We start from the raw sequence: 27734 nt of genomic DNA on the forward strand, positions 1-27734 counted from the left end.
TCGTAGGCTTCCTTGCCTAGTGCAATTTGGGGATATTAAGTCTGTGGACCCTGGAGAGGAAATTCGCAGAATGCACTGGTCACAGGTTAAGTAGCCTGGGCTGAGAGCGTGCTCAAAATCACTGGAGGTAGCAGTGGTGATTCAAATGGGTTAGGATCATCTCTCATACCACTGCTAAGGCCAAATCTCCGACTATAGCTGGATCTAGCGGACCAAATGTATATTACCATTGCATTTGGCCTCTGTGCAGCTCATATGTACAATCCATCTGAAGCAAATGCTTCCTATTCTATGTGAAGTTGTAATACGGCACTTGGCTGTTCCTTCCTTCATTCAATAAGTATTTACTATGTGCAGGTACTGGTTTTAACTGCCAAAAGGGAGCAATAAGTCAAATCCAGCAAGCATTTGACCTTGTGGAACTTATATTCCAGTAGCGAGAAACAAACAATAAATATATAAGTGTTAAGTACACTTTCAGACTGTGACAAGTGCTGGAAGAAGATACCCACCCTCCCAAAGTCTCCTCTCGGTACCCCTCCCTAGCATCGCTGCTGAATTTGCTGGAAGCAACCAGAGAGGGGAGGATCCACCATCTAGTGGCCTCCCAGGCCCTGACCTTCACAAGGCTGGGAAATGGGAGAACCAGGGCGGAATGTTGCCCTGTCTGCCCCCAGCTGCTGATACCTGGGAAGCTTAGGTCATACTGTTTAGAAATGAGAAAGTACTTAGGCTATACATGGAGATGTTGATAGTATTATGTCTAGATGGTAATCTTAAGAGATGAGTTATTTTTATTTTCTTCTGAATTTTCTAATGATTTTGTTATTACAGTGTATTCTTTTTCCAGCAATGGAAGAAAAATCTCTTTTTAAATGAGAAGATAAGCCTAGCCAAATCAAATTAATAAGAAATATATTTGGATGGGTAGGGAGGGCCCAGATCTCAGGACGGTGGATATCATCTCACCATACCACTTTGTGGTTTATAAAGCAATTGCACTGAATTTTCTCCCTCCCCCTCCCAAGACTTTCTCAAGGCTACACAGCAAATAAACCTCAGTGCAGGAAAATACCTGACCGTCAGGTCCTTGACTCCTTGGCCAGTATGTTTTACATTACTCCACCTGACCTACTGTGACTGACCTCATTTCTCTTTATAGCTGAAGCCTTCAGAAAGCCTCTGAACACCGCAGGCCCTATCTGCCCCCTCTCTCTGCCCTCATCCTCCCCTACAGGGAGCATGCTGACTCATCCGTTCATCCATGCGTTTATCAGACTAGTCTTTCTTGAGCCCCTACCAGGTATCGAGCATTGTACTAGGTGTTCAGGATACAGCAGAGAACCAAAAAGGTCCCCCAGGGCCAGGAAGAGGCTTTAACTAATGAATGAATACATAATACAAATGTAACCATGGTAAAGAGTGTTATGCAAATAATTAGCACCAAAGGGAGCTGACCGGGACTGGGACTCTACCAACACTTTGCTCAATAAGGAGCAACACATTGTCACAGAGTCCCCAAGGAGGGTCAGCCAGATATTCTAGGTGGAGGCCAAGATTACAACAGCCCAAATCTCAGAGAATGCCTATTTTGGATGGAGCAGCAGCAGGCAAAGCCAAATGAAAAGTTATTTAAGGACTTCATGCACACTAACGGTAATGAAAGAGCCCCCCAAACCTTCTCTGGAGCAGAGAGGAGATGACCAGCCAAATCATCAGAATTGTCATAAGTCAACATCAGAGATGACTGTCGCTGAAAGAGGTCACTCACAGAAGTTGGGAACGGGAAAGGAACAGCATGACCATACAGAAAATGTGTAGTGAAACATACAGGACAGGAGCTTCTGGGTCTGAGTGGCACAGGCTTGACCACAAGACTTCAGGACATCACAGGTGGGAGAGGCCTGGAGGAGGATGACATGCAGGAAAATCTTTGCAGAAGGTGGGACTGAAGGTGGGACTTAAGTGGCCTTGGAGAGGGAATGGGATTTCGATGCTCTTCAGGGTAATCTCATTTAGCAAGGCCACCAGGATGTCTGGAATGTGCAGCACAGTCCGAGGCACTTTCTCTTCCAGATCCTGGCAGCTGGCTTTCCTGGCCTCTCACTTGTCTGGGGACTGGAGCGGGGAGGCCTGGTTCTTCTATCATATCTGAGGGTTTTTTTTTTTTTAAGAGAGAGAGAGAGAGAGAGAGATGCAGAGGGAGAAGCAGGCACCATGCAAGGAGCCTGACATGGGACTCGATCCCGGGTCTCCGGGATCACACCCCGGGGCCGAAGGCGGCACTAAACCGCTGAGCCACCGGGGCTGCCCACACATCTGAGGGTTTTTAAGTGTCCCTCTAGCTGTGCTCTGAAGAGCCAGGAGCACTGCTGGCCACCCAATGTTGAACATAAAGGCTGATTTCAGCACCAGGCAGGTTGGCAAATGAAGAGAACACCTGGCTAATTAGCATTCCCTTGCATGGGGTTTTACTGCAATATATCCATAAGTGAAGCTCAGAAATATCCAGGTGCTGACAGCCACTAGGGACCCGATATTCAGGCCAGGTTCTGTTCTCAGTTGCCATTTGCCTTCACAGCACTGCCACAGGGACCTGGGCTATTGGGCTATCCTGAGCACCCTGCACACACCAGCCACTAAAAGATAACAGTAGCAAAAATATTTAATAATGGTAGCGAACTTTCATATGGGGCTTGAGAGTCAGAGGTTTTTGTAATCTATTGCTACATGGTTTTCAAAGGTTGTGCTGCCTTATTTGTAAGAACATGCCATGCCTCCTGTACAACAGCTGCGGCAGGACTGGGCCTGGTGGTGCCGAACACCCCACAGATACCTCTCCACATGACACTGAGTCATCTTCAATGACACCTGCGTCTCCATGTGGCAGGATGGCCTGTGGGTAAAGGAGGAGGGCCTCAGGTGAAGGCTCTGGGAACCTGTGTTCATCCAGAGCTCACTCTGCACCTTCTCTGCTTGAGAAACACGAGGCTGTGGCTTTAGATGGCCCTGAGTTCAAGTACCAGCTCTGCCCCTCACTAACTGTGTGACCCTCAGCAAGTTACCTGACTTCTCTGGGCCACTCTCCTGCTCTGAAAATAAACATGGGTAATAGGAGTCTGTCTCATCAAGTCGTAAGATAGTAAGACAGAGAGTACATGAAGTGCTTAGCACAGCACCCACCCATACTTAGTGCTCAGTAAGTCCTGATTCCATTACTGCTGCATTCCATTCCATTACTGCATTCCATTATCACAGACAGTAAGCACTGCCTCATTCCCTCGCCCAAAACCACAGACGAGGACAAGACTCATGGCACAGACATTGTCCCTCTTGCTTGGTGAAATCAGCATGCTGTGGCAGGGTGGGCCCTGGGTACCCGGGGAGTCACTCTGGTTTGGGTAGGCAGCATCGTCCCGAGGGACAGCTGGGCAGGCAGGGCCTGCAGTGCGGCATCTACCCTCGGCCATCACTGGGGCAGACAGTGGAGTCTTGCTTCTGAGCCCCACAGCTGCCTTGTTCAGTGAGGACACTGCAGACCACATGAGGTCACTGAGTCCTTGAAATATGGCCAGTCCAAATTGAGATGTGTTGTAAAAATAGCCTAGTGCAGGGGCACCTGGGTGGCTCAGTGGTTGAGGTCTGCCTTTGGCTCAGGCGGTGATCCCGCCTGAACAAGTACTGCATCAGGCTTCCCACAGGGAGCCTGCTTCTCCCTCTCCCTGTGTCTCTGCCTCTCGGTGTCTCTCATGAATAAATAAATAAAATCTAAAAACAAAAAAAGTAACCTAGCACAGGAAAAAAGGAAGGTCAGACATCTGATTATGCATGACTACCTGTGAAATGATATTTGGGGTATTTCAGGTTAAATAAAATGTTACTAAAATTAATTTCCCCTGTTTCCTTTCCTTTACCTGAACTGGCTACTAGAATACTGAAAAGCACATATGTGGCTCACATTCAATCTCTACTGTGCAGCACTGGTCTGGCTAGTGAGCTCCATGCAGGCTGAGGCTTTGTGGTTTCCAGCACATGGAACAAGCCCTGAATGAATGAGTGAGCCTACAAGTGGGCAGGAAGTCTGGAGGAGAGCTTTTGAGAGCCTGAGGCCATGTGTGAGAAGGTGGGGATAATCCTGAGGCAGTTTGGGGGGTGGTGTGGGTTTCATAGGATGAGTCAACTGAGTCTAGAAGAAGTATTAAATACGTGTCCCCAAACATCCAGATTCAAACCAAGTGCATCTCAAACCTATACTCTTTCTACTAAATCCCTTTACCTCCCACAGCAATACAGAGTTACAGAAAGAAAAGTAGATTTTGGATTTTTTTTTTTTAAAGTCTATTTCCTCACATGAGCACTAATGTCCTAGCGTGGGACAAGAACCTTGGCCTCCTTGGGCCTTAGGCTCCTCATCTCTTTTGTCCTATGTGAGCCATGAGGCTGCATCATTTTCTTTTTCCTGGTGCCTAGAGAGAAGAAATTCCATGCCAGAAGGTAGTCTCCAAGGCTGAGTCCTAAATATTTTCTCGCTCTCTTCTCCTCTCTTTGGCTCCCAAAGAGGCTCTCCGGTTGAGATTTCTTTATATCGCCCAAATCAATAATTTGTTTGTTTAAGGGTTCACTTTGATTTTACTTCGTTTTAGATGCTTTTCATCAGAAGCCAAAACCTTGCAGACTTTTTTCCTTGATCTTATAATGAAATTCCCTCAGAGATATTTAATTCTAGATAGAGCTTTAGCTATGCCACATATCCTTTAAAGAAAAAAGACATCTAAATAACAAACATCCTTCCATCTTCAAATAAAAATCTCAGAAGGCAAATGGGCTTGTCTCCCTTACATCTGCCTCTACTCTTCTGTTGCCAACTATATCAACGAATTCCCTACATTTTGTTTCAAAAAAAAAGAAAGGTACTCAATATACCACAGCCTCTCATGTTTCCACACAGGCCCTGAAGGGCCTGATGCTCTGTGAACGTTCTCTGCTGCTTTGATGCCAGTGAAACACGCTTGTGTGCTCTGCTTGGCCTTCACCTGTGGCCTGCTGAGTGAATTCCCTTCCTGACTTGATCCCAGCCTCCCTACACGGAGCTTTCTGGAAAAGAGTCTGTGTTATTTCCGTTTCCAACCCTGACTCAAAGGCCTCTGGAATTTTAACCTTAAAAAAAAAAAAAAGAGTATTTTCAAGCCCAAATCGATTTCTTGGAGAAGATCTCACCCACCTCTCCCCACCGTGGGTGAAACGCCAACACTATTTTTGATCAGAAAGGATAAAATAAGATTTACCAGACCCAACCATGTCTTTCTAAAGCAAGCAAAGGGCTTCAGCCAGGTAACAGGGGTAGACCTGCCTTTTCAGTGCAACCCGATGCAGGATGCAGAACACAATCACCAACCTGTGTCTCAGCCACTTGTTGAGTCATTATGGGTTTGTGTTTGTCTTCCCTGCCACCCAGCAGACTGGTGCTTGAGGAATACACACGCATTTTAAACAGGCAGCATGCACCAAGGCAACAAATCTGCTTTTTCAAAATAATGGTGTGCTGCATTCCAAAGCCAAACAAGTTCATCTGGTGGTTCTCTTCAGCTAAGGCTTACGGATGGACTCCTTAGTGCCAGACATGTTAGGTAACAGGAATAAAAAGAACAGAATATTATCCATACCCTCAAAAGCTCACAGTCTAATGGAGATAGATATATGTAACAAACTTAAATGTAAGACAGAATGAGAAAACGTGGTAAGAAAAATATGTGTGTGTGTACTGGAAAAGGATGGGAAGAAATATACCCCAATGTTAATAGTGAGTGTCTCTATTTACTGGACCTATGGGCAATTTTTCCCCTCTTCTTTACTATTTGTTATAGTCTCTGGTAGCTCTTTTTATGATAAACATGCATTGCTTATAAAAAAAATAAGGTATGTTTTTCAAGAAAAAAAATCAACAAATTATAAAGGACAACTATTTGGGTGATAAATTAAGTCTTTGTGGAGAATGCGGTATGTCTACTAGCCCTGCAGGATAAGTAGAATTGGGTAGTGAGGTGAGGGGAGATGATCTCAGGCAAAGGAGCAACGTGAAATGGCCCCCAGAGCCAGAGGGATGGGGAGGGCAATCTGGGAAAATGTAAAAGGATAGTACACATAGGTACTCACCAAGAGTGGGAACTGCAGCTGGGGGTCCAGGGGGCCGCGAATACCATGTCAAGTAGACTCAGTTGCTTGTTTTTTGTGTTCCTATGGCCCTTTGTTTTGGTTCCCAACATACCACTCATTACACTGCATTATACTTGGTTGTATTTATGTCTATCCCCCACTAAATTTGTAGCTCTTAGGGGTCAGGGATCACGGCTCATTCATCCTGTAACCATAGCACCTAGCATAACAACTAGCACGTTACAAGACTCAAAAGATGCCTCTTGGATGAACTGGAGTCTAAGAGGATTACTCTTTATTTTGTAGTAGTAAGGAGTCATCAGGAGATCCAGAACCGAACATATTCCAGGCAGTCAATATGTGCCAAGCACTATGCTAGCTATGAAACTCTATTGTCTTAATTGGTCCTACCCATAATCCTATGTGTGCCCTTTGTATGACACCCATACTGTCCACCCTTGCTTACACACAAGGCTCAGAAAGGTTGAGTAACCTCCCTCAGATCATACAGCCAGTGGTCAGAGAAGCCAGGACAGTCTGAGGACAGTGGAGGATGTGGTCAAGCAACAACATCACAGATGTTAAGGAGACTACACCAGTTTGAGGCTGTAGGGACCTGAGTTAGCCCAGCTGCTCAGAGCAAGGAATTGAAGAAGTGGAGGGGGACAGTGTGGAGGCAGTGCTCAGAACGGAGGGCTGACTGTTCCTTAGCTGCTTCCCAAGCACATTTATTATTTCTGAAGTCAACATAGGGCCACACAGCACTCACAGGGACTCGCCCTTATACCTGGAAGAGCTCCTGCCCACCAGAAGTAGGACTTGTGGGGGTGCCTGGGTGGCTCAGTGGTTGAGCAGTTGCCTTTGGCTCAGGTCAAGATCCCAGGGTCCTGGGATCAAGCCCCACATTGGGCTCCTGGCTTGGCAGGGAGCCTGCTTCTCCCTCTGCCTCTGCCTGCTGCTCCCCCTGCTTGTGCTCACTCTCACTCTCTCTCTCTCAAATAAATAAATAAAATCTTAAAACAAAAAAAAAGTAGGACTTGTGCAAAGAGCTCCCCCCCCCACCCCCGACAGTGCTCTGCCTGAGAGTCACATGAGGTTAAGGCCTCAGGAAGGGGCAGCATGGTGCCCCTGTGAGACTTGACACCACCAATGGTCTTCCATCTCTGCTCCCTAACATTGGCCTCACATCTCATTTGAAGATGCTATTCTCCTTCCCAATCAACAGTGGCAAGGATGGGTGCTCAGGTTCCTGGAGGCAGGGGGATGCCCGGGATGCCCTCTAGCAGGACATTCCACTTGCTGGATCCCAAAATTACTCCTGAGGCTAACGGCTCCATTCCAACCTGCACCCAGCATTTTGCAGCCTCTCTCTCAACATCAAAACAGTAGCCACTGACCTAACAGTGCCATGGGGTGGTGTCCATACAAGGAAGTGACCTCCTTCCTTTTAAAGCATTCATTCCCAGAAAATGAAATGAAAGTGTTCTTATGCCCTTCACTCGTTTCTGGGACAGTGGGTACTGTTAAATCCCCAGCACAGCTGACAGTTGAAGACTAAGAATAACCATGGGTTGGTTGTTCCCCTCTGTTTCCTCTGCTCTCTGCCTCCAATCCAGTCCCCCACCCCCACCCCAGCTCAGTGCACTGCACTCTCTAGGTGGTTCTTGCCAGGCCACGTCTGATTGCCTCTCCACCCTAAAGGCAATCATGCTCAGGTGACCTCTCTGCTCCCATGCTACTGGTCCTCCTTGTTGAGAACAATGCCTGGGAAATGCACACACAAGATCCAGCAATGTGGGCAGTGAGCCCGCATCCAGGATGCTGTGACACCCCCCTCTCGGCTTCCACGCAACCAGCCAGAAGAGTCAAGGAGGACACAGAGTTCACGAGCATTGTCAATGAATGATTTCCCTTGCTTATGTTTGCAGATAATAGGGGATGGATTTGCATTCCATCGTGCAGTGTCCACGAGATGTCCCCACCCCTGCACATGCCTTGAGATTGGGTGCTCTCATTCCAGTGCAGAGGATTGAGGATGGTCCCTCTGGAATTCATCAGAAGTGATATGACAGCACTCAGGGGTCTGCAGTGGGATCAACGTTGAAGACCTCAGCACATCCAGCCGATGACAGCAGCAATACCACCCAGACCTGCAGAGCCCGTGGTGGGTTCCCCACTCAGCAGGGAATCTCCTTGTCTCCCTCTCCCTCTGCCCCTCCCCCCCAAAGAAATAAATCAATGTAAAAAAATTAAAAATTAAAAAACCTTTAAAACCTCCTATATTCCTTCCATCTTATCAGATGCTATCCACCCTTCGGGCAGTGTCTTGGTTTTCTAGGGCTGCCATAACAAATCATCAAAAATCAGGTGCCTTAAAAATGGCAAAAATGTATTCTCTCATGGTTCTGGAGGCCAGAAGTCCTAAATCTAGGTGTTCATGGGCTCCTAGGTGTCCACAGGCTTCTAGGTGTCCACAGGGTTCTAGGTGTCCACAGGCTATGCCCCCTCTGAAGGCGCTAGGGGAGAAATCAGTTCTTTCTTCTTCTGGCATCTGGTGGCTCCACAGGAACACTCTGTCCTCACATGGCCTTCTCTCTGTGTCTGTCCTCTGAAGTATGTGTGTGGGCTTTTGTGTTTGTTTTTGCTGAAGTTACCCGGTTTCTTAGGACCAACTTGGGGAGAACCACCATTTCAAATCCCAAGGTCTCATCGCATCTCACCCAAGCAGATACTAGGGGTGATACCAACTTTCCTGACTGCTTTCTCATTCAGGATTCTTTCAATGTAGCCACAGATCAGACTGCCATCTACTGGTTTTTTAATGTTGCACAAATGTCAGAGACCTCAGAGACCTCCAGCGTGTTCCATGCTCTCCAACCCACGCCCTATTTGTACAACAAATATTTGGAAACACCCTCTAGGTGGCCTGAAATGACACTCCCAGATAAGCAAGTCAACCCACAGGCATAATTTGGCTCTAGTTGTCATATACAGGAGAAAAAAGGAAAGCAATTTATATTAAAATAATAAATATCTCAACATGTAAGTGCTCATGCATGACTGCACAGGAACACACTAATGAAGTAGTCATGGCTTACACCTGCTTATAATGAATAAGATTAGATTATACACTTCACAGGAGTACAGGGAAATGAAAACCAGAGGACAACAGAAAAAAATGTCAGATGAGAAATAATAAACCCTCTCACCGGTTTGTATCTGATGATAGGAAGAAGGAAACAGCCCGTGCTGAGGTAGGGATAATATATCAGGGAAAAAATAAGGAAGTATGCTTTTCTTGCAAACGAGTTAAACTTTATATAGTGTCATAATACTTTATTATGCTGACATGGGACAGGTGGTGACAAAGAACCATGGGAAACATTGTCTACAATCTGGAGATCCCACCCACAGAGTGGAGGCAGGTATTCAGTCCCCAGCCTTAAAAAAGCTGTGGAAGCAATCTCCCCCTTTCATTCAGGCAGGGGGGAGAGGAGGCCCGATTAGAAACTGTTGTTTGATATATCTCAAAGAGGAATATCTAACTGTGAGTGAAAAATAAAGGCAACCCCAAAGTAAGTCATTGTAATGTCCAATTTTTGCAAGAGATTTCTCATAAGTGTCCTACAATGTCCTACAACTGTTTATATTCATATATTAGAACATAAACTATTTTATTATTTTTTAAGATTTTATTTATTTATTTGAGAGAGAGCACGAGCAGGGAGGGGCAGAGGGAGAAGCAGACTCCTCACTGAGCAGGGAGCCCAATGCAGGACTCGATTCCAGGACCCTGGGATCCTGACCTGAGCTGAAGGCAGGTGCTTTTGAGCAATACTGACTGAGCCATCAGGCACCCTAGAATATAAACTATTTTAAAAGCAGTTTTGATAAAGAAGTTTATCAACATGGTGACATTTCATATGCCTCTGCTAGTGTAATAATGTGTTGTCCTGCAACTGTGTGTGTTAGATGAAGCCTCAAATCTCCTGTTACAGATCTGCAAGTGGTTTCCTTGTTTTTGCAGTAACTACATATTGCACTGCAACTCTTGTTAGTTAAGTGTATGTTTGGAAATGCTCTAATCGAGACAGAATACATAGAGTGGGAGAAATTATCCAGTCATTTCAAGGTTTTGTCTTTTATTTCATTGAGGTTTCTCTTTGCCAAAAAAAAAAAACAGCTTCTCAATTACTGGGCTTTTGGCATCACTTCTTTGAAAACTTTTCAGTATTACTATGTAGAAAAATATTACTGACTTACATTTGTTTGGGTTTAGTTTGGCAGGGCAGGTAACAATTCTTCACTGATGGGGCTGGTTTGCACATGGCACGACAGGCACCCCCAGCAGTAAATTCTGGGGCATTTGTCAAAGCCATCTCACAGATTTACAAAATGGCTTCTGGGGCTTCAGTACGCAAAGCACTGTGGTCCCTAGGCCGGCAGCAGATCCTGGGAGTCTGTTAGAAAAGCAGAATCTTAAGCCTTGAACTAGACCTACTGGATCGAGTGTGCATGTTTGACAAGCCCCCAGGTAATTCACATGCACACTGAAGGCATCTGTGAAGCACTTCTCTGGGGGCAGTCTGATCCCACTAGGAATACTGAGCAAAGCCAACCTTACTCGTAGCTCGAATGAGGGAGCAGGTCCAAGGAGGTGGGTCAACTGTATATTTTGCTCCTCTTCTTGTCACTATGCTCCTCGGGGACTAGCAGGGGAGGGGATTCTTCTCTTGTATCTGCACACAGCCACAGCCAGACAAGCACACGAAGCTGTGGCCTCGAAAGGCCCCTTGTGTGTCATCTCTCAGGACTAAATTCTCCTTAACCAGACAACAGCCACCTTCCATGACTCATCTGTAGAAGCACAAGCAGTAGATCCCCAGCACACGCTTGGACTAAGTTTCAACACCTCTGCTTTGAAAATTCCACCAGCTGCGCAAGGCCCAGTGTTTAATGACGAGCAACCCCCTCCCTCCCCACTCCCTCTGCCAGTGGGCTGCGGTGCTTAGCCACACACTCAGAGAAGGACTACATAAAAGCAGAACCCCTGGTTGTTCTGTGATATCTACAGAGATGCTAGACACTGTGGCATGCAAACTTATGGAAGAAGAAAAATAAATGGCAGCCATAAAAAAACAGGAAAGGAGTTTCCCTCTGACAAGAAGCCCCAGCAGGAGGATCCTTCTGCTGACATGTGACTTAAAAGGTCAGATAGGGGTGCCTGGGTGGCTCAGTCCATTGAGCATCCGACTCTTGATTTCCACTCAGGTTGTGGCCTCAGGGTTGTGGGATCAAGCCTCACACCAGACTCCGTGCTTAGCGGGAGTCAGTGGAAGATTCTCTCCCTCTCCTGCTGCTCCTCCCCTTGCTCACGCACACATGTGCACACGCTCTCTCTATAAATAAATAAAATATTTAAAAATAAATAAATAAAAGGTCAAATTTAATGACTTATGAACTATACCCTGCTGGCCCAGGCCCCCTGCTCACCTCAGCTGCTAACCACCACCCAACCCCACCCCCCACAACCTGCCCAAACCCCCCTGCTCCTGACAGAACAGCCAAGTATGAGAAACCCTGAGATGAGCAGCAAAGGGGAGAGGAGGCTTCCTTCAGCCCACCTTTCAACCCTGACTGAGGCCGTCTCCAAGGAGCCTGCAGCTTGCAGAGCTGTGGCCACCATCAGCTCCACCCTGGGCCACATGTGAGCAGAAGGATGGCTCAATATCTTAGCCCACGGTCTCCACTTCCGGGCCCTCACTTCCTTCCTTCACAGAGCAATGATAAAAACCCAAGACAGCTAGAAACCACCCACCCTGTTACTCCACTGGTAATTCATTTCTTTTATCACATTGAGGCCCCAGCCTGATACCTCATGCCATTCCAGTGCCACATTTACCAGGTGGCACTGCAGCTCTCTGCTGACATGTCCTAACTAGGCTCCAAGGATCAGGGTGTGGCTCACTCCTCTCGGCTGTCACATCTGGCACAGTGCCTCACCTTTGGAAGCTGTTCTGTGTAAATGTTTGGGGACGAAAAGAGCAGAGGGGGCAATGGAGCCGATTACAATGTGACAGATCATCAAGGATGAGCCATCACCTTTGGTAGGAGAACAGAAATACATTCTGGTTACAAGCCTTCTTTAGGGCATGTCACTGACTCCCTCATTTTCAGAGCTGCTCTCTTATCTTTGTCGTGACCATCATCACCATGCCACCACGAACAGCAAGCTTGAAAGGTGAGAGGTGCCACTCTTTTTCAAGATGTTGCAGGTAGCATAAAAGATTAGAATCAAGTTCTAGAGCCAGAAATTCTTGGGTTTGAATACCCGTTCTACAAAGCATCAGTTATGAATCTTGGCCAAGTGACTTCACTCTGACACTGTTTCCTTGTCTATAAAATGCAACAAGGAATACCACATCCTCATGGGGCTTTGGTTAGATGGTACATGTAATAGAACAATCCTTTTGACTGTCATGTTCATTTTTATTCCGGGTCTCCAAGCAGCTTACTCAGGCTGTGCTAAAACAACCAGTGAATAAACAGAGTTCTTTTCCTTCCTCTCTGAGGCAAAATGGCATGGACATAACAAGGCAGGGCTGCACATCCATAGTGCCCGGACATGTAACACAGATGAGCTAACTTGTCAGGTGCAAACAAAGCAGAATCACACCCACACAGACATCTGCCCTGTCCTTTTCATCTTGAAAAAGACCCCCTTGGCTTTCATTTGCCAGTTTGAAGAGACATGAGCATCTGGGTGATTTTTTTCCCTTTCTCCTTTATCTATCATAAGAAGGACAGCACAATTCTAATGCTCAGTGGCAGTCAACCCTCAGACTTAATAGAAGACAGAACGGGCAGAAGGACGCGGAAATGTCAGATGGGAACAGGCTAGTCCCAGGGTCAGGGATCCTTAGAGACAGTCGCCGCTCAGTCCAAGCCAGTGGTTATTAGAACCCAGCGGTTCCAGTCCTTTTGATAATTCAAAGATTTCAGAATTTTTAAGTGTTATACACATTTAGCCACAAGACACAATGGCAAGCTTACTCACTGCACCATTAAGTGCAAAACACACCAAATGACTGGAAACGACCTGTGTCCATAGGTAGGGGATTGGCTGAATAAATTAGGGTACATCCCAACAATGGAGCATTATGCCCCATCAAAAAAAAATATCAGAAAGCTCTCAACATACTAATAGGAAAAGAGCACCAAGGTAAATTAAGTGGAAAAAAAAAACAAGATTAAAAAAGGTGTGATACTAAGAAAAAACATGACGGAGTCATCAGGTATATTTGTACTGGTCTGTATTTGCAAAATGAAACTCCAGAATGATGTATAACAGTAATAAAGCTGATTACTGTCCCAGGAGGGGGCAGGGCAGGCAGATAGAGGCCAAGACAAGAGTTCCCTCTTCCTAGAGTGATTTTATTTTTGAACTATGTAATATATTGCCTATTCAAAAAATTATATAAAAATATTTTATTAAAAAAATATATTTTATTAAAAAATACACCAGCCACTGTGAACAAAGTCTATCTGCAGGCTACAAATGGCCTGTAGGTCTTTGGTTTATGACTTCTGCGCTAACGGGTCCTAAACTGGGGAAGTAGAAAAACTGGCAGAAAGGGAACAAGTTTCTCTACATTTGGAAACAAGCAGGTTATTGAATATCTGTTATCTGAGACTCCCTGTGAATTGCCTGGCAATTAGCTGGCTGGGTCCAGAAGCTTCTCCTCTCCCAGGGGAAGAGGATGCAACTTCCCACAGAATAAGGTGGGGCTCCTCTACTTTCCTTGAAAGTTAAGGCTGCCTGGAACCCAAATGGTCTGCTTTCTCCCCTCCATGGAGGCCTCTCCTCAACTTGTATATAGAAAGGGAAAGTGATAGGTGTGTGGAGGTCCACCTCTGGAACATGGGATCCTGGTGTGTCCAGCTGGGCCCCAGCTCATGCAAACCCCTGGAGAACACCATAGGACAGAGAACAGAGGACACATGCTCCTGCTGACTCTTCTCAGCACCAAGAGACACTCTTAATATTCACCCCCTTGCCTTTTGTACATGCTTGTCTTGTCACCTCGAATGAGCTCACTTAGTGTTCTAGGTTGAATTGTGATCTCCAGTAAAGACTTGTTGAAGACCTAACCTCTAGTACCTCCATATGTGAGCTCATTTGGAAATAGGATCATTGCAGATGTCATTCGGCAAGGTGAGGTCATCCTGGAGTATGGTGGGCCCCTAGTCCAACAAGAAGACAGTCACGTGAAGATATAGATACAGAGGGAAAAAGCCATGCAACAATAAAGGCAGAGCATGGATTATGTGGCCACAAGCCACGAAATGCTGAAGATTGCTAACAAATGCCCAGAAGATGGGAAGAGGCAAGGAAGAATTCCTCTACAGATTCGGGAAAGAGTATGGCCTTGCCAACACCTGGACTCTGGGCTTCAATCCTCCAGAACTGAGAGATGATACATTTCTGCTGTTTTAAATCACCATGTTTGTAGTACTTTATTATGGCTGCCATAGGAAGCAAATACACCGCAGCTTCCATCTGATGCTCTTCCATCCCAGTAGGTACTAGGAAGCCATTGATGGCAACTCTGATCCAATGAATGAAAACCGGGACCTGCACTGATTGGATTTTATTGTATAGGTATGCAGTAAAAATCAATAATTACCAAGTACTGACCTTGTGAAGAACATAGGGGATATAAAATGTTCAATTATTGCCCTCAGGGAGTTGACAATGTGGTTGAAGATTTAAGACAGACATGAAAAATTATAATACATATATACATACACTGATACACACTATATATGTGTATGATACATATAATACAATACACTTCACAGAGGCCAAAGAAACATGACCTCACCCTTCAGCAGATACTAGAGAAGTCACTCCTAACTAAATCCCACTAGCCTGCCATCTGGCCTCAATCTTCTACTGTATTTCATTTTAGCTGCTACTGATAATGTGTGTTTGGGAAAGTGTTAGGATGTCAGGCGAGTAGTCAATTTCTAGAAGCTGTCACCACTGCTCTGGGCATAGAACCCAAACTTGTTACCCACTGCAGACACCCACTGCTGTCTGTGATCATTACCTGCTACCCCTGCTCAAAGACTTTCCCATCAGCTCCCTTTACCTATTCAGAGACAAAGACCCTAGATGGACGATGAACCTATTCTATGGTTCGCCACAAATCTGACCTGCAGGAAGCACAAAATCCAGGTAGTTTGGCAGGTCGACTACAAGAGTTTTTAAGAGAGGTTACAGAAACTCAGAGACTCCTACCAGAGTTACCGCGTCATCATTCAGAACATCTGCTTACTTGGCCCATCCTTCTCGCAGGCTCCCACTACACTTGCCTCTGGGAACCTGATTCTTACCGTAAGGAAGGCCCGTGTCCCTTTGCACACCTGGGTTCGGGGAGGCAGCCCACCAGGACTGAACTCTCCCGGAGCTCTCTCTGAAGCCCAGGCCTCTGGGTCAGGCTGCTCCAGGAGGAAGAGACGTGCTCGTGCGGAGTGCCAGGTGGACACCCAGGCTGGGCTCAGGAGGAAAAGTGGCAAGTCGCTGCTGCTCCGCCCTTGGCAAGCAGCCTGCTGGCGTGACTTTGGCTCCAAGCCATTCTCCTGAGGGGCAGCTGTGGCCAAGGCATGACCTGCAGATGGAACAGACAGAAGAGAGGTCTCTTCACTTTGATTTCAAATAAGTCATTATAGATACTCAGAGCAGAAAAGGTCTTTGAAGTCACTTAATTTCTATCCTGTTACTTTTCAAATAAATTTCCAGCTGGGATTTGGGTCTGGTTTTGAAGCAGACACTGCTTAGGCAAGCAACACCCATTTCTCCCCTGTTCCTCTCTAACAGAACTCCAATGATGTCACCACTCTGGCTAAGCACCCGGCCGGACCCTTAGCCCAGGGGCCCTATGCAGTCAGAGCAAATGCAGGCCCCTGGTCCGTGAGAAAGGCAGGAGTGGGCTTCTCACTCTCTCTGGTCTTGAGATATGAGAGGGGCCTCCTAGGGGATGTTCCTGGAAATGTTTTTTTGGCTCTTGAAAAGAGAGATGCTTCACTGCTACCAGAGGTTGTCTTATCTGGCCACATTGTGACCATGACGGGAAGCATAAGAGAAGAACAGAGCAAGAAGAAAGCCAGGTCCTTGATGACATCACTAAACCACTGGATTAAACAGCCCTGGTGTCACCTTTCCTCCAGACTTCTCATTATACAAGTAATACATATCCATGTTGTTTACATTCACTGAGCTGAGTTTCGGGGTTTTGTTTTTACCATCTACAGCTAAGACTATCCTAAGTGATGTGCATTCAGATGTTCTCAAAACCACAGGACAATATTCCTAGAGCATAATCTCACTGTACTGACTACAACTTCCCAAACGTCCACATTGTACTTTCTCTCCACCTTTTCTTTGGTGATCAGTCCTCTCCCCAGATCTAACCCATGTAACCACCTTGTCAATACAGTATTCAATTCTACAGCATATGCCAATTCAGTCATTGAATTCATTAAACATTTCTGAGTCCCTATGATATACCAGACAGGGACTCAAAAATGAAGTCCTGGAGGATGCATGGTGGGTTAGATCCACTCCTGGTCAGGAGGTCGGTGAGTGCCATGTGTCGAGTGCTTAGTGGGAGGTGCACATCAGCCTGGGTGTGCATCAGGGACCTGGGGGTGGGGAATGCTAGCAAAAGCACCTCGGAAAACAAACTCCCTCTTGAGGGAAGAGCAGAAGAGTGTGAGCAGAGAAGAATGAGAAAGTCAGACCTTCGTAACCAAGGATATGAGGAATGATCAAAATCATAAACCATGATGGCAGCTAACATTTCCTGAGCGCTAACAAACCAGGCATTGTTTTTTGTGCTTTCTGAGGATTAACTCATTCAGTCCACCACCAAAGCTGATGAGGAAGCTCAAATTATTAGCCTCATCTTATGGAAAAGTAAACTGAGGCATAGAGAGGTTAAGTGATACAGGAAGTGAGTGGCAGAGGCAGGATTTGATCCTAGGTGGCAGAGCTCCCCAGGCTCACACTCTTGACCCATCTATACCAGTGATTCTCAAAATGATGACCAGCACAACAGCACCAGGAGCCCCTGGGAATCTCACAAATTCAGATCTTTAACCTCCTTTCAGATTTCAGAATCAGAATCTCTGGGGGTGAGACCCAGCATGTTGTGTTTTTAACAAGCCCTCCATGTGATTCTGGAAGCCCCATAACGTTTGAGAACTCTTACTCAACACCATAAACACATGATGAGAAAGGATGGCATATTCAAAGGAAGATGAATGATGGGAAGAGAAGCAAAGCCAGCAATAAAGATGGGGTAGGGGGAAGAACCCTCCATATCAACCTAAGGAGAACGGGCTTCACTGTACAGACATTTTGGAGAAATGTGAGAGGTGAGGCAAGGAAACAGCATGATCAAGCTTTGTTATTTGGGACAAGATCTCTGGAGTAGAAAGGGCCAGAAGGAGGGAGCCCAGGTAGGAGGAGGTATGAGCAAAAGCATGGGTTGCACTCAGTGGTGGCAGTGCAGAGCCAAGAGGAATGGAGATGCAAGAGATAGATTGTGATAATAGCTGGACAGGGGATACGGGGCTGGCAGAGGTATCCAGGGTGTCTCCGTGGCCTCTAGCTTCAAAAGTAGGCTGGTGGTGAAGCTATTTAGCCAGAGTGGAAATGCTGGAGGAGGAACAAGCTTGGCAGGGAAGATAAAAAGATCTACTTGTAAAATGTGAAGACTGGGTATCTGTGGGACATCAGGATGAAGGTATTTCAAAATGCAATGCCAAAGAAGGATCTGGTACTCAGGGGCAGGGTCCCGGCTAGACATAAAGGTTTGGGGTTCACCAGCAAAAATGTGATGCTTGAAGCCAAGATAAAGCTAAAGCTGATCATAGATTGTGCAGGAGGGGAAAGAGTGAAGGATGGATTCATGTAAGACACTAACTTTTTTTTTTATACAGAGCAAGTACACCTGTGTATGAAAACTTGAGGGTGGGAGGGCACAAGGGGAGGAGAAGCAGAGAGAGAGAGAGAGAGAGCTGCTAAAGATTGTAGGCTCTATGCCCAGTGCAGAGCCCAAGGTGGGGCTCAATCCCACAACCCCGAGATCATGGCCTGAGCCAAAATCAAGAGTTGGACCCTTCACCAACTGAGCCACCCAGACATCCCAACACTTACATTTAAGGGATACCCAAAGCAAGAGAGCAAAAGAGACTCAGAAGCAGAGCTTAGAGAGGCAGAAGAAAACAAAGGAAAGATACTGTCTCAAAATCTAAGGATAAGCCAAGTTGGAGAGTGTTTAAAGAAGTAGAGTTGACAACGGTTTTATTTATTTATTTATTTATTTTTTGACAACGGTTTTAAATGGGAAGTTCTCACATTTTAAGATTTAGAAGAAACACTGGATTTAGCAATGAGGAGGTCACAGGTGAACTCCGTAAGAGCAGTGCCAGTGGAGGGTTGGAGGCAGAAACCGGATCCATTCACAGATTCATTCTCTAGATGGGGAACATATACCACATGCCAGGCTTTGTGCTTTATGTTGGAGATACAGGGACGACTGGGACATACATGAATCCAATCCTCACCAGATGGTGGGAAGACACACAATGAACAGAAATTGCGAAAATAATTATGGAATCACAACGAAGACACGAAGGGACATAGAAACTGCTCACCACAGGGAGCGTACAGCAAGAGGACTAGCATGGAGAGAAAATGAGGGATATAAGTTGGGTCCTCCAAGATGAACAGGGGTGAGCCAGGGAAGAGGATGGAGAGCTCCCAGAGAGAAGGAACAGCAGGTACAAACACCCTCATGGAGAAAGAGCTTTCATGTGTTCAGGAAATCAAGGAAAAGAGCACAATTTTAATGTGGTTGGGGGTGGCCAGAGACGAGGTTAAAGAACAAGGCTCTGCAGGATTTCATCCAAGCAGTGGTAGGAAATCACTGATGTGAAGCTAATAAAAGTCTGGGTGAGTCACAATCTGATTTGTATAAGAGATGACTTTGGCTACTTGTGAGGGATGAAATGAGGAAGGGAGAGGTGGGGATAGAGAATGGATATATTACAAGCAGTTGGGGATATGTTCCAGTCCAGATGAGAGATAGTGGTGTCCTGCAGCAGCGTGGCAGATGAGTAGGTTTGGGCGAACGGACTCTAGGGCCACTTAGTAGGTGGCATCAGGAGGACGGAGGGATTGGGTGTGGTAAACAGGAAGGAGGGGTTGAAGCCAGATCAGGCTCTATGGTCCTCTCTACATCCATTTTGGATACTCCCAGATGACCACTGAGATGGAGTAACACATACCCCTGAATCCCAAGCAGAGATAAGACCAAGCCCCAGTGACTCAGCTAGGACTCAGCAGCAACTAAGAGACAAGTCTTATCAAACCTCCTCTCCTCAGGGCACCCCTAATCCCTTAGAGATAAAATGATCCCTCAGATAGGAGGTTTCTTGAAGACTCCCTTGTTTGGTCATAACTACTTACGAGGCCATATCTTCGGGGATGGGGCACAAAGCAGAATAAGCCTCCATCACTCTGCCACTGGGCTGGGCAAGTCACACTGACTGGCTTATCATCAAGGCATGCATGCACTGGTCATAACATACATTCAGTACAGTATGGACAATTCTAGGTCTCAAAGGCCAACCTCCATTGGATTACTTTTTACACTCATAATTCTGTCAATTTAAAATAAATATGCTAGACATCTATTTCTGACATTATGAGAGGCTGAGTCCTTTGACCCTCCCACTCAAAACAAAAGAATCTTGTACAAAAAAATATATTTTTTAAAATGTTTCTAACAGCATCAATGAGCTAGCAAGAAAGGAAGGAATTCAGTGGCCAGGGACTCCTTCAGATAGTGGAATATCCAGGTTCTGATTATAATAATGACTATAATGTAATTAAATAATTTAAAGACAAGCCTGCAAATATGTCTGAGGAATAATAACAACAGCAAATCATGAGAAATAGTCAAGATTTCGGGGAAAAAATGGACCAAAGGGAATTTTTAGAAATGAAAATTAAATAACTCAAATTACAGTCTGTGGACAGACTTAATAGCATATTAGATACACCTGAGAAAGAAGTAGTGAGCTGGGAGCTAGGTCAAAAAAAACTAATCAAAATGCAGCACAGAAAGACAAAGACTCAGAAAAATATGAAAGACAGCTTAGGAGACATGAATATGAAAACCAGCAGGTGTCTATTTGGAGTCCTAGAAAGGGAAAGGAGAGAGGAAGAATCTGAACAGATAATGGTTACAAATTTTCTAAAAGGGAGGAAAGATAAGGGCACCTAGATGGCTCAGATGGTTAAGCATCTGACTCTTGATTTCAGCTCAGGTCATGATCTCAGAGTCCTGGGACCGAGCCCCATGTTGGGCTCTGCACTCAGCAGGGAGTCTGCTTGAGAATCTTTCTCCCTCCTTCTCCCTCTCCCTCTGCCCCTCCTCCAGCTCCCACTCATGTAAGTAGGCTCTCTCTCTATCTCAAAAAAATAAATAAAATCTTTTTTTTAAACCAGTCAATGAGAGGAGACAAGTTTCCTTCCAATGACTATAAGCCCAAAAATGGTGGTCAAAGACTCTCAACATGCTGAAAGAGAGTAACCATCATCTGAGAATTCTATACTTGAAGAAAACATTCTTTTATTAAAAGATTTATTTATTTGAGGGGGAGGGGCAGAGGGAGACAGAGACAAGCAGATTCCCTGCTGAGTGGGGAGCCCGACATGGGACTCGATCCCAGGACCCTGAGATCATGACCTGAGCCGAAACCAAGAGTCAGACACTTTAACCGACTGAGCCACCCAGGTGACCCTGAAGAAAATATTCTTTATGAATAAAAGAAAGGGGGGCCTTACTGAGTCAGTAGAGCATGCAACTCTTAATCTCAGGGTTGTGAGTTTGAGTACCATGTTGGGTGTAGAGATAACTTAAAATAAATTTTAAAAATAATTAAAGACTAAGAGAAATGAAGGCATTATCCATAAACAAAATTCTAGTTTACCACAAGCAAACCCTCATGAAAGGACATTTTGAAAAGGTATATTTCTGAAAGGAGGAAAGTGATTATAGGTGGAAGATCTGACATTACAGAAGGAATAAAGAACAAGGAAAAATAAAAAGGATTTTCTCAGTCCACTGACAAAAGAGCATAGATCTGGAGTCAGACACGTTTACACTCATCTCCTGCTGTCATGTCTTACTACCTGAGAAACCTGAATCTTCATCTCAAAAATTCATAGAATACCACTAATGCCAGGCTGCTGTAAGGAATAAATGAGCAGACGCATACAAATGCTCCCAACACAGCTTCTGTATCTAGAAGATGTCAGATAAATCCTAATTTCCTATCTCTTCAAAAAGTAACAAATAAACAAGTAAGGAAGACAGTGTTAGCAACAGGAGAATTATAGCCTCTGCTTCAGTGTAAGATACACTGTGGCACTTTGTCATTGGCAGAGGAATCTGCACCACAGAGCTGACCTTAGCACCTGTTTCCTTGTTATCTTTTCAGTATCGAGCCTAAGATCTTTCAAACACAGTATCTATGATGTCTTTGTTTATAAAATATCGCATGTGTACACACACATTCCAGGGATATATACACCCTGGGCTTTGGTTTAATTCAATTTTAAAATAATGTGTGTTCACAGTTTTTTGAGGCCATAAAAAACGCGTTGGCTCATCCATAGGGCAAAATGGCCCATGCCACCCATTCTCCTGTCCTAGGGCTCTTCTGCCAACAAGGAGACAGCAAGTGGCACACAGATGATGACCCCTGTGTGGCTGCTTCTGCAGTCCAGTCCTCACGCGGAGAGACAGACACTCTCCCTAACTCCATCTTTGATGTCTCTCCATTTCATAAGAACTATAAAAGAAAAGTCATGGGCAGCCCGGGTGGCTCAGCAGTTTAGCGCCGCCTTCAGCCCAGGATGTGATCCTGGAGACCCAGGATCGAGTCCCACGTCAGGCTCCCTGCATGGAGCCTGCTTCTCCCTCTGCCTGTGTTGTGTCTCTGCCTCTCTCTCTCTCTCTCTCCCATGAATAAATAAATAAAATCTTAAAAAAAAAAAAAGAAGAAGAAAGAAAAGTCAGCCAAGAAAAGTGAGCTTGGACCCCTTGAGGTTTTCTGCCTAATTTTCATTTGGCAACTATTTGATGGGTAGGGCAGGGGGTGAGGGGGGGCGGTGAGTTGGGGGTAAAACCAAGGCGGGAACAGATAAATCCAGAACCAATCTTCCCTTGATGCTATCAAGAATCAACACCAGTCCTGAAGTTTTAAGACCCAGGCTGCCATCCTTACTCTGCCATCTGTTCCCATCTGTGTGTCCTTAGGCAAGCCACTGAACCTTTCTGATTTTATTGTCCAGAGGCAGTCATTATATCATATTTGTAGAGCATTTTATAATCTACTAAGTGTTTCCACAACCATCATTTCATATACCGTGCACGGCCGAGTGTATAACACCCAGCATAATACTCAGCTCATTGATTTACTGTGAAGATTGGAAAGCAGAGCCCGGAACTGCTACACAGACTGAAAGGAGCTTGGTCAACCTGAGAGACCTTCACCAAGGTGCTGACCTTACTCTGTTAGGGGAGGAGAATTTGCAGTCCAAGCAGCTGCATCCGAATTCTGATTCTACACTTACCACCCAGCTGACCTTGAGCAAGTAGCTTGGCTTCGCTTCTAGAGTCCTCACCTCTAAGCTAAGGAGGAGAGTCACAGTCCCAGGCTCCTAGCTCAGGGATTGGGAGGTACTTAGTGGAATAATTGACTTGAATCTATACCAAGTGAAGCCGACAGGTGTCTGACCATACTCACCTGCACTCACTGACACCCTTCATCCTCTAACCTTTCTTCTCCATGGTTACCTCTACTCTCCTCACCCCTGAGCAAATATTTGTGAGGAAGGTCAGACCCTCTGGATATCAGAACATGCTTGGGATTGTTTCTTTTCTTTCTTTCTTTCTTTCTTTCTTTCTTTCTTTCTTTCTTTCTTTCTTTCTTTCTTTCTTTCTTTTTTTAGGATTTTATTTATTTGAGAGAGAGAGAGTGGGCAAGAATGAGAACACAAGCATGGGGTGGGGTAGAGGCAGAGGGAGAAGGAGACCCCCCACTGATCAGGGAGCCCGATGCAGGCCTTGATCCCAGGACTCCGGGACCATGACCTGAACTGAAGGCAGATGCTCAACTGACTGAGCCACTCAGGTGTGCCCCCCTTGGACCTATTTTAATAACCTACGAAACAAATGATTAATTTAGCCCAGCCTGGTGAATGGGTGGAGACTACATGGCTGCAAAAAACATAAGCAGCCTCCATTTAAAAGGTCTTATCTTACAGATCCAGTGAAACGCTGGGACACCTGCACCCCGATGTTTCTAGCAGCAATGTCCACAACAGCCAAACTGTGGGAGGAGCCTCGGTGTCCATCGAAAGATGAATGGATAAAAAAGATGTGGTCTATGTATACAATGGAATATTACTCAGCCATTAGAAACGATAAATACCCACCATTTGCTTCGACGTGGATGGAACAGGAGGGTATTATGCTGAGTGAAGTAAGTCAATTGGAGAAGGACAAATATTATATGGTCTCATTCATTTGGGGAATATAAATAATAGTGAAAGGGAAGAAAGGGGAAAGGAGAAAAATGAGTGGGAAATATCAGAAAGGGAGACAGAACATGAGAGACTCTTAACTCTGGGAAACAAACAAGGGGTGGTGAAAGGGTAGGAGGGCGGGGGGTGGGGGTGACCGAGTGATGAGCACTGAGGGGGGGCACTTGATGGGATGAGCACTGGGTGTTATGCTATATGTTGGCAAATTGAACTCCAATAAAAATAAATACCTAAATACATAAATACATAAATACATAAATAAATAATAAATAGGTCTTATCTTTGTAAGGTGCATTCCCATTGCCACTGCTTCCCTCCACTGTCATGCCATGGTACAGAGACGTGAAGGGCAGCTATTTTATCAGTGAGGTGGCTGAGGACTACAGTAAGCAAGTGCCGTGAATCCGCTAAGTAGAACTGCTCCGCTGAGCTTTCTAGCCTGTCCATCAGCCTGCATTCGCTCCCGGGAACCAGGTCCTGAGAGAACTGCATCCTAAGAGGACCTCATCAGGACTTCCATCAGACTGGCATTTGCATTTAGATAGGACCAGGCAAGAGGACATGAGGCATGGCTTTGTCATTCAGCTTGCATCTTAGGCTATAAAAGAAAACATGCCCAGGAGCACTCATCACGCTCTAATAGGTCTGGAGTCTAGAGCCTAAGTACACTGAGCGGTGGAGTGGCACATGTGTTCCCTGGGCGAGGGCACGGCAGTCAGCCATGCCCATCACTGTGCTAGTTAACACCTCTTTCTAAAGTGCATCTGGCAATCATCACATGGTTTCGCTCATATGTGGAATATAAGAAATAGTGAAAGGGGCCATAAGGGAAAGGAGGGGAACTGAGTGGGAAAAATTTAGAGAGGGAGACAACCCATGAGAGACTCCTAACTCTGGGAAAAAACAAAGGGTTGCAGAAGGGGAGTTGGGAGGGGGGTTGGGGTAACTGGGTGACGGGTAATGAGGAGGGCACTTGATGGAATGAGCACTAGGTGTTATATGTTGGCAAATTCAATTTAAATAAAATATTAAAAAATAAATAAAGTGCATCTAGGACAGCCCAGCCCTGACTTCGCAGCTGCAGAGTGTGGCATGGCTGCAGGTGCATGAACTAGTTGGGGACCCAGGCACTCAGGGGCAAAAGGGACTGGACAAGCCGCCATTACCAGGCCTCAGTGGAAGGCTGTGGTCCTATAACCAGGGCTGAAAGGAAATTGGGCGGCAGACATGAAAGAATTCAATAGTGGGCCTATTGTTAGAAGAGTTATCACCTGGGCTCCTCCTCTCAAACTTTTCTGGTGGGTAACTGTCTGAAGAGGGTGATTCTGTGGGTGGCCCTGCCTGCTTCTACTCTATAGCCCTCTAGAACCTTCTGCAGCATGCTGAACATATCTCCATCCTAATGGAGCTCAGTTCATATAACGCACTCCCACATCCATACAGATTCTAGAAACCTCCAAGTGTAGACACACATGTGCCCAGGCAGGGCTGGCTGTGCTTGATTTTATACAGCATCCCTGTCTGTGTGAGAGAGAAAGGATCAGAGAGTCCTGGCTCCTCGAATCTTTTGGATGGGAAACTGAGTTAGTGATAACCACCTGGAAGAGGATGAGGTAACCCTTAAAAATATCGGTAGGGTTAGGCATGTCTTAAGGCCTGGGTAGCACTTCATGGGTTCAATTTCCATGTGGAAGGGCCCTCAGACAGTGTCTATTAAAATGAACTGAAGGACCGTCACAGAACACTCCTCCCAGGGCTCCCTGTGACCAGCTATCTGCGGAATTCTACTGTTCCTGAAGGCCCAGCTCAGTTCTCACACCCACTAGGACACCTTCTCCAGAGCCCATTTCCTATTAGAGCACACACTCTTCATTCCACTCTCTTGCCAAGTCCCCTGTCATGTCAAATACGTATTAGAACCTTTGTTCTTTCTCCCAGCACAACATTACTGCACACAGTAGGTGCTCAGTCAGTATCTGCTGATCCATTTGGTTGAGGTTTTGGGGTTTGTTGGGGGGGTGCAGTGCGGGCATTAACATTCAGTAAAACCACATTGATTTAGCCCCTAAAGTGTCCGAAAATTCAGATGTGGTATGTGGTATAATGTGATTGTTATTCAGAACAAATTAGAGCTCTTCATTCTATTTCTAACTCCAGTAAATAGGGCTTGTGTGTTTTAAAAAAATATATTTTTAGTTTGCAATGTGTGATTACATAATGGAGGCCTAGTAATTTTTTTTCATTAACATTCATTTCACTTAGCAGTTCCTTTTTTTGCATCTTTGTTTCTGATTCAAGCTGTGGTCCAGTGTATTAAAATTGCACTCCTTAAAAAGAAGCTCTATAGCAAACTTTTTAACTGGCATTCCCCACCCTTATATTTCTCACTGGCCTGTGCCTGCAGCAGCTTATCTCATGTGGAATCAGGGGAATCTGCTCCCCTATTACAGGTGTGTTAGCAGAACTCTGTGATTCAGCAGACCCCACAGCCTTTGTTAGGGAGCCGTGTTGTGCAGAAGGATCAGCAGCAGGGGGTGGCATTGGTGACGTAGGTGTCTATATCAGAACTAGATGTGTGAACTCAGATAAGGTATTTAGCTTCTCTGAGCCTCAGTTCCTCCATCTGTAAAATGGGGATGCTAAGTCCTAGATTAGAAACAGTGCCTGGCACACGGTAGCCACAAATAAATTATCTTATGCATGAGGCCCATGTGAAAGTCTGCTGGACACCTTCCTGCTTCTACCCTGACTGGACTGGAGCCACATATACCAAAACCAGAACCCTGAGCCTCAGGCAAAGAGAAACCCCAGAAATCTCAGTATGGGGCAACAGAGCAGGGAGCATAGTCCAAGCAGCAGAAAAGGTGCCAGAGAGACACACTGCCGAAGATGAGACTGCTAGAGAAAATGTCTGCGGGAGAAATAGGAAATACATTCTGGCATATTTGCAGCCAGGACGACCACGTTACCTGGCCCTGAGAAAAATGCAGAGTCGAGCTACATCAGGACATCAAGAAGGGACGGAAAAGCACAACCCATCATGATTAAGAATAAGAACTGACAGGGTGACCAAGCCCTGCCCCCAGAAAGGATTCGCCATCTCTCTGCCTGGGGAAGCACCCATGGTCAAAGCTAAACTCCCACTTTATAGTACGCATATAATTAGTGGAAAAGCTTAATTTAGCAGTTTGGTAAATTCCATTAGCAGTTTATGTATGGTATGTAATTAAGCTATTTCCAAGCAGATCTTTTTTGGCTAGCTCCTGTTAAGAATCCTCATGGAGAGAATTCCTGTAATACATGCTCAACTCTATGCTAATTCTAGAAACCTTCTGGAGTTGACACTAACGTGTGAGGCAGGGCTAGCTGTGCCTGAGCCTATACAGTGACATTCCCACCAGGATGAAGCAGGAAGGTCAGAGTCCAGAGACAAACTCTGCCTCTGACATTCCCGTGATGTGGGATGTTGCACCTTGGATGCAGCCTCCTCACCTCAAGGGGTGCTTGCTCATAACTACCATATGGGACCAGCGGGATAAATACACGAGGTGCTATATAACATGCTGAGCACAGAATGCAGCCCAAAGAGGGCAGTCTCACAGAAGCCCATGTGGCAGACACGGAGACTAAAATCCAAAACCAAAAACAAACACCAGAAAGTAGCACAGAACAGCAGCAGAAAGATTGTCCAAGTGGAGGGGGCATCTGGTGGCTAGGCCACCATGAGTAAGGAAGCCAAGACAGAGCAAGATTGTGGAATTCTCTGGGGTTAGGGTTAATACCAAGCCCTATCAGTTGGGAAGATGAAAAAAAAGCTCTGGTGGTGGTGGTAGTGGTGGCCACCCAACACTCTAGATGTTCTTAATGCCACCGGACTACACACTGAAAAATG

At 45.7% G+C, this 27734-nt stretch overlaps 1 protein-coding gene across 7 annotated transcripts in view; it reads right to left on the bottom strand.

Annotated features, from left to right (window-relative positions):
• CRACR2A (calcium release activated channel regulator 2A) overlaps positions 1–27734 on the bottom strand; it is a 163027-nt gene that overhangs the window by 130189 nt on the left and 5104 nt on the right. For 6 of the 7 annotated variants that reach the window (XR_005379744.1, XR_005379745.1, XM_038576491.1 and 3 more), the window contains one exon: positions 15553–15827. The gene's annotated coding sequence lies outside the window, so the exon portion shown is untranslated. The remainder of the gene's footprint in view (positions 1–15552; positions 15828–27734) is intronic. The other variant, XM_038576493.1, reaches the window with a different exon arrangement.

Source organism: Canis lupus, chromosome 27 (genome assembly GCF_011100685.1).
Source record: "Canis lupus familiaris isolate Mischka breed German Shepherd chromosome 27, alternate assembly UU_Cfam_GSD_1.0, whole genome shotgun sequence".
Classification (NCBI taxonomy): Eukaryota; Metazoa; Chordata; class Mammalia; order Carnivora; family Canidae; genus Canis; species Canis lupus.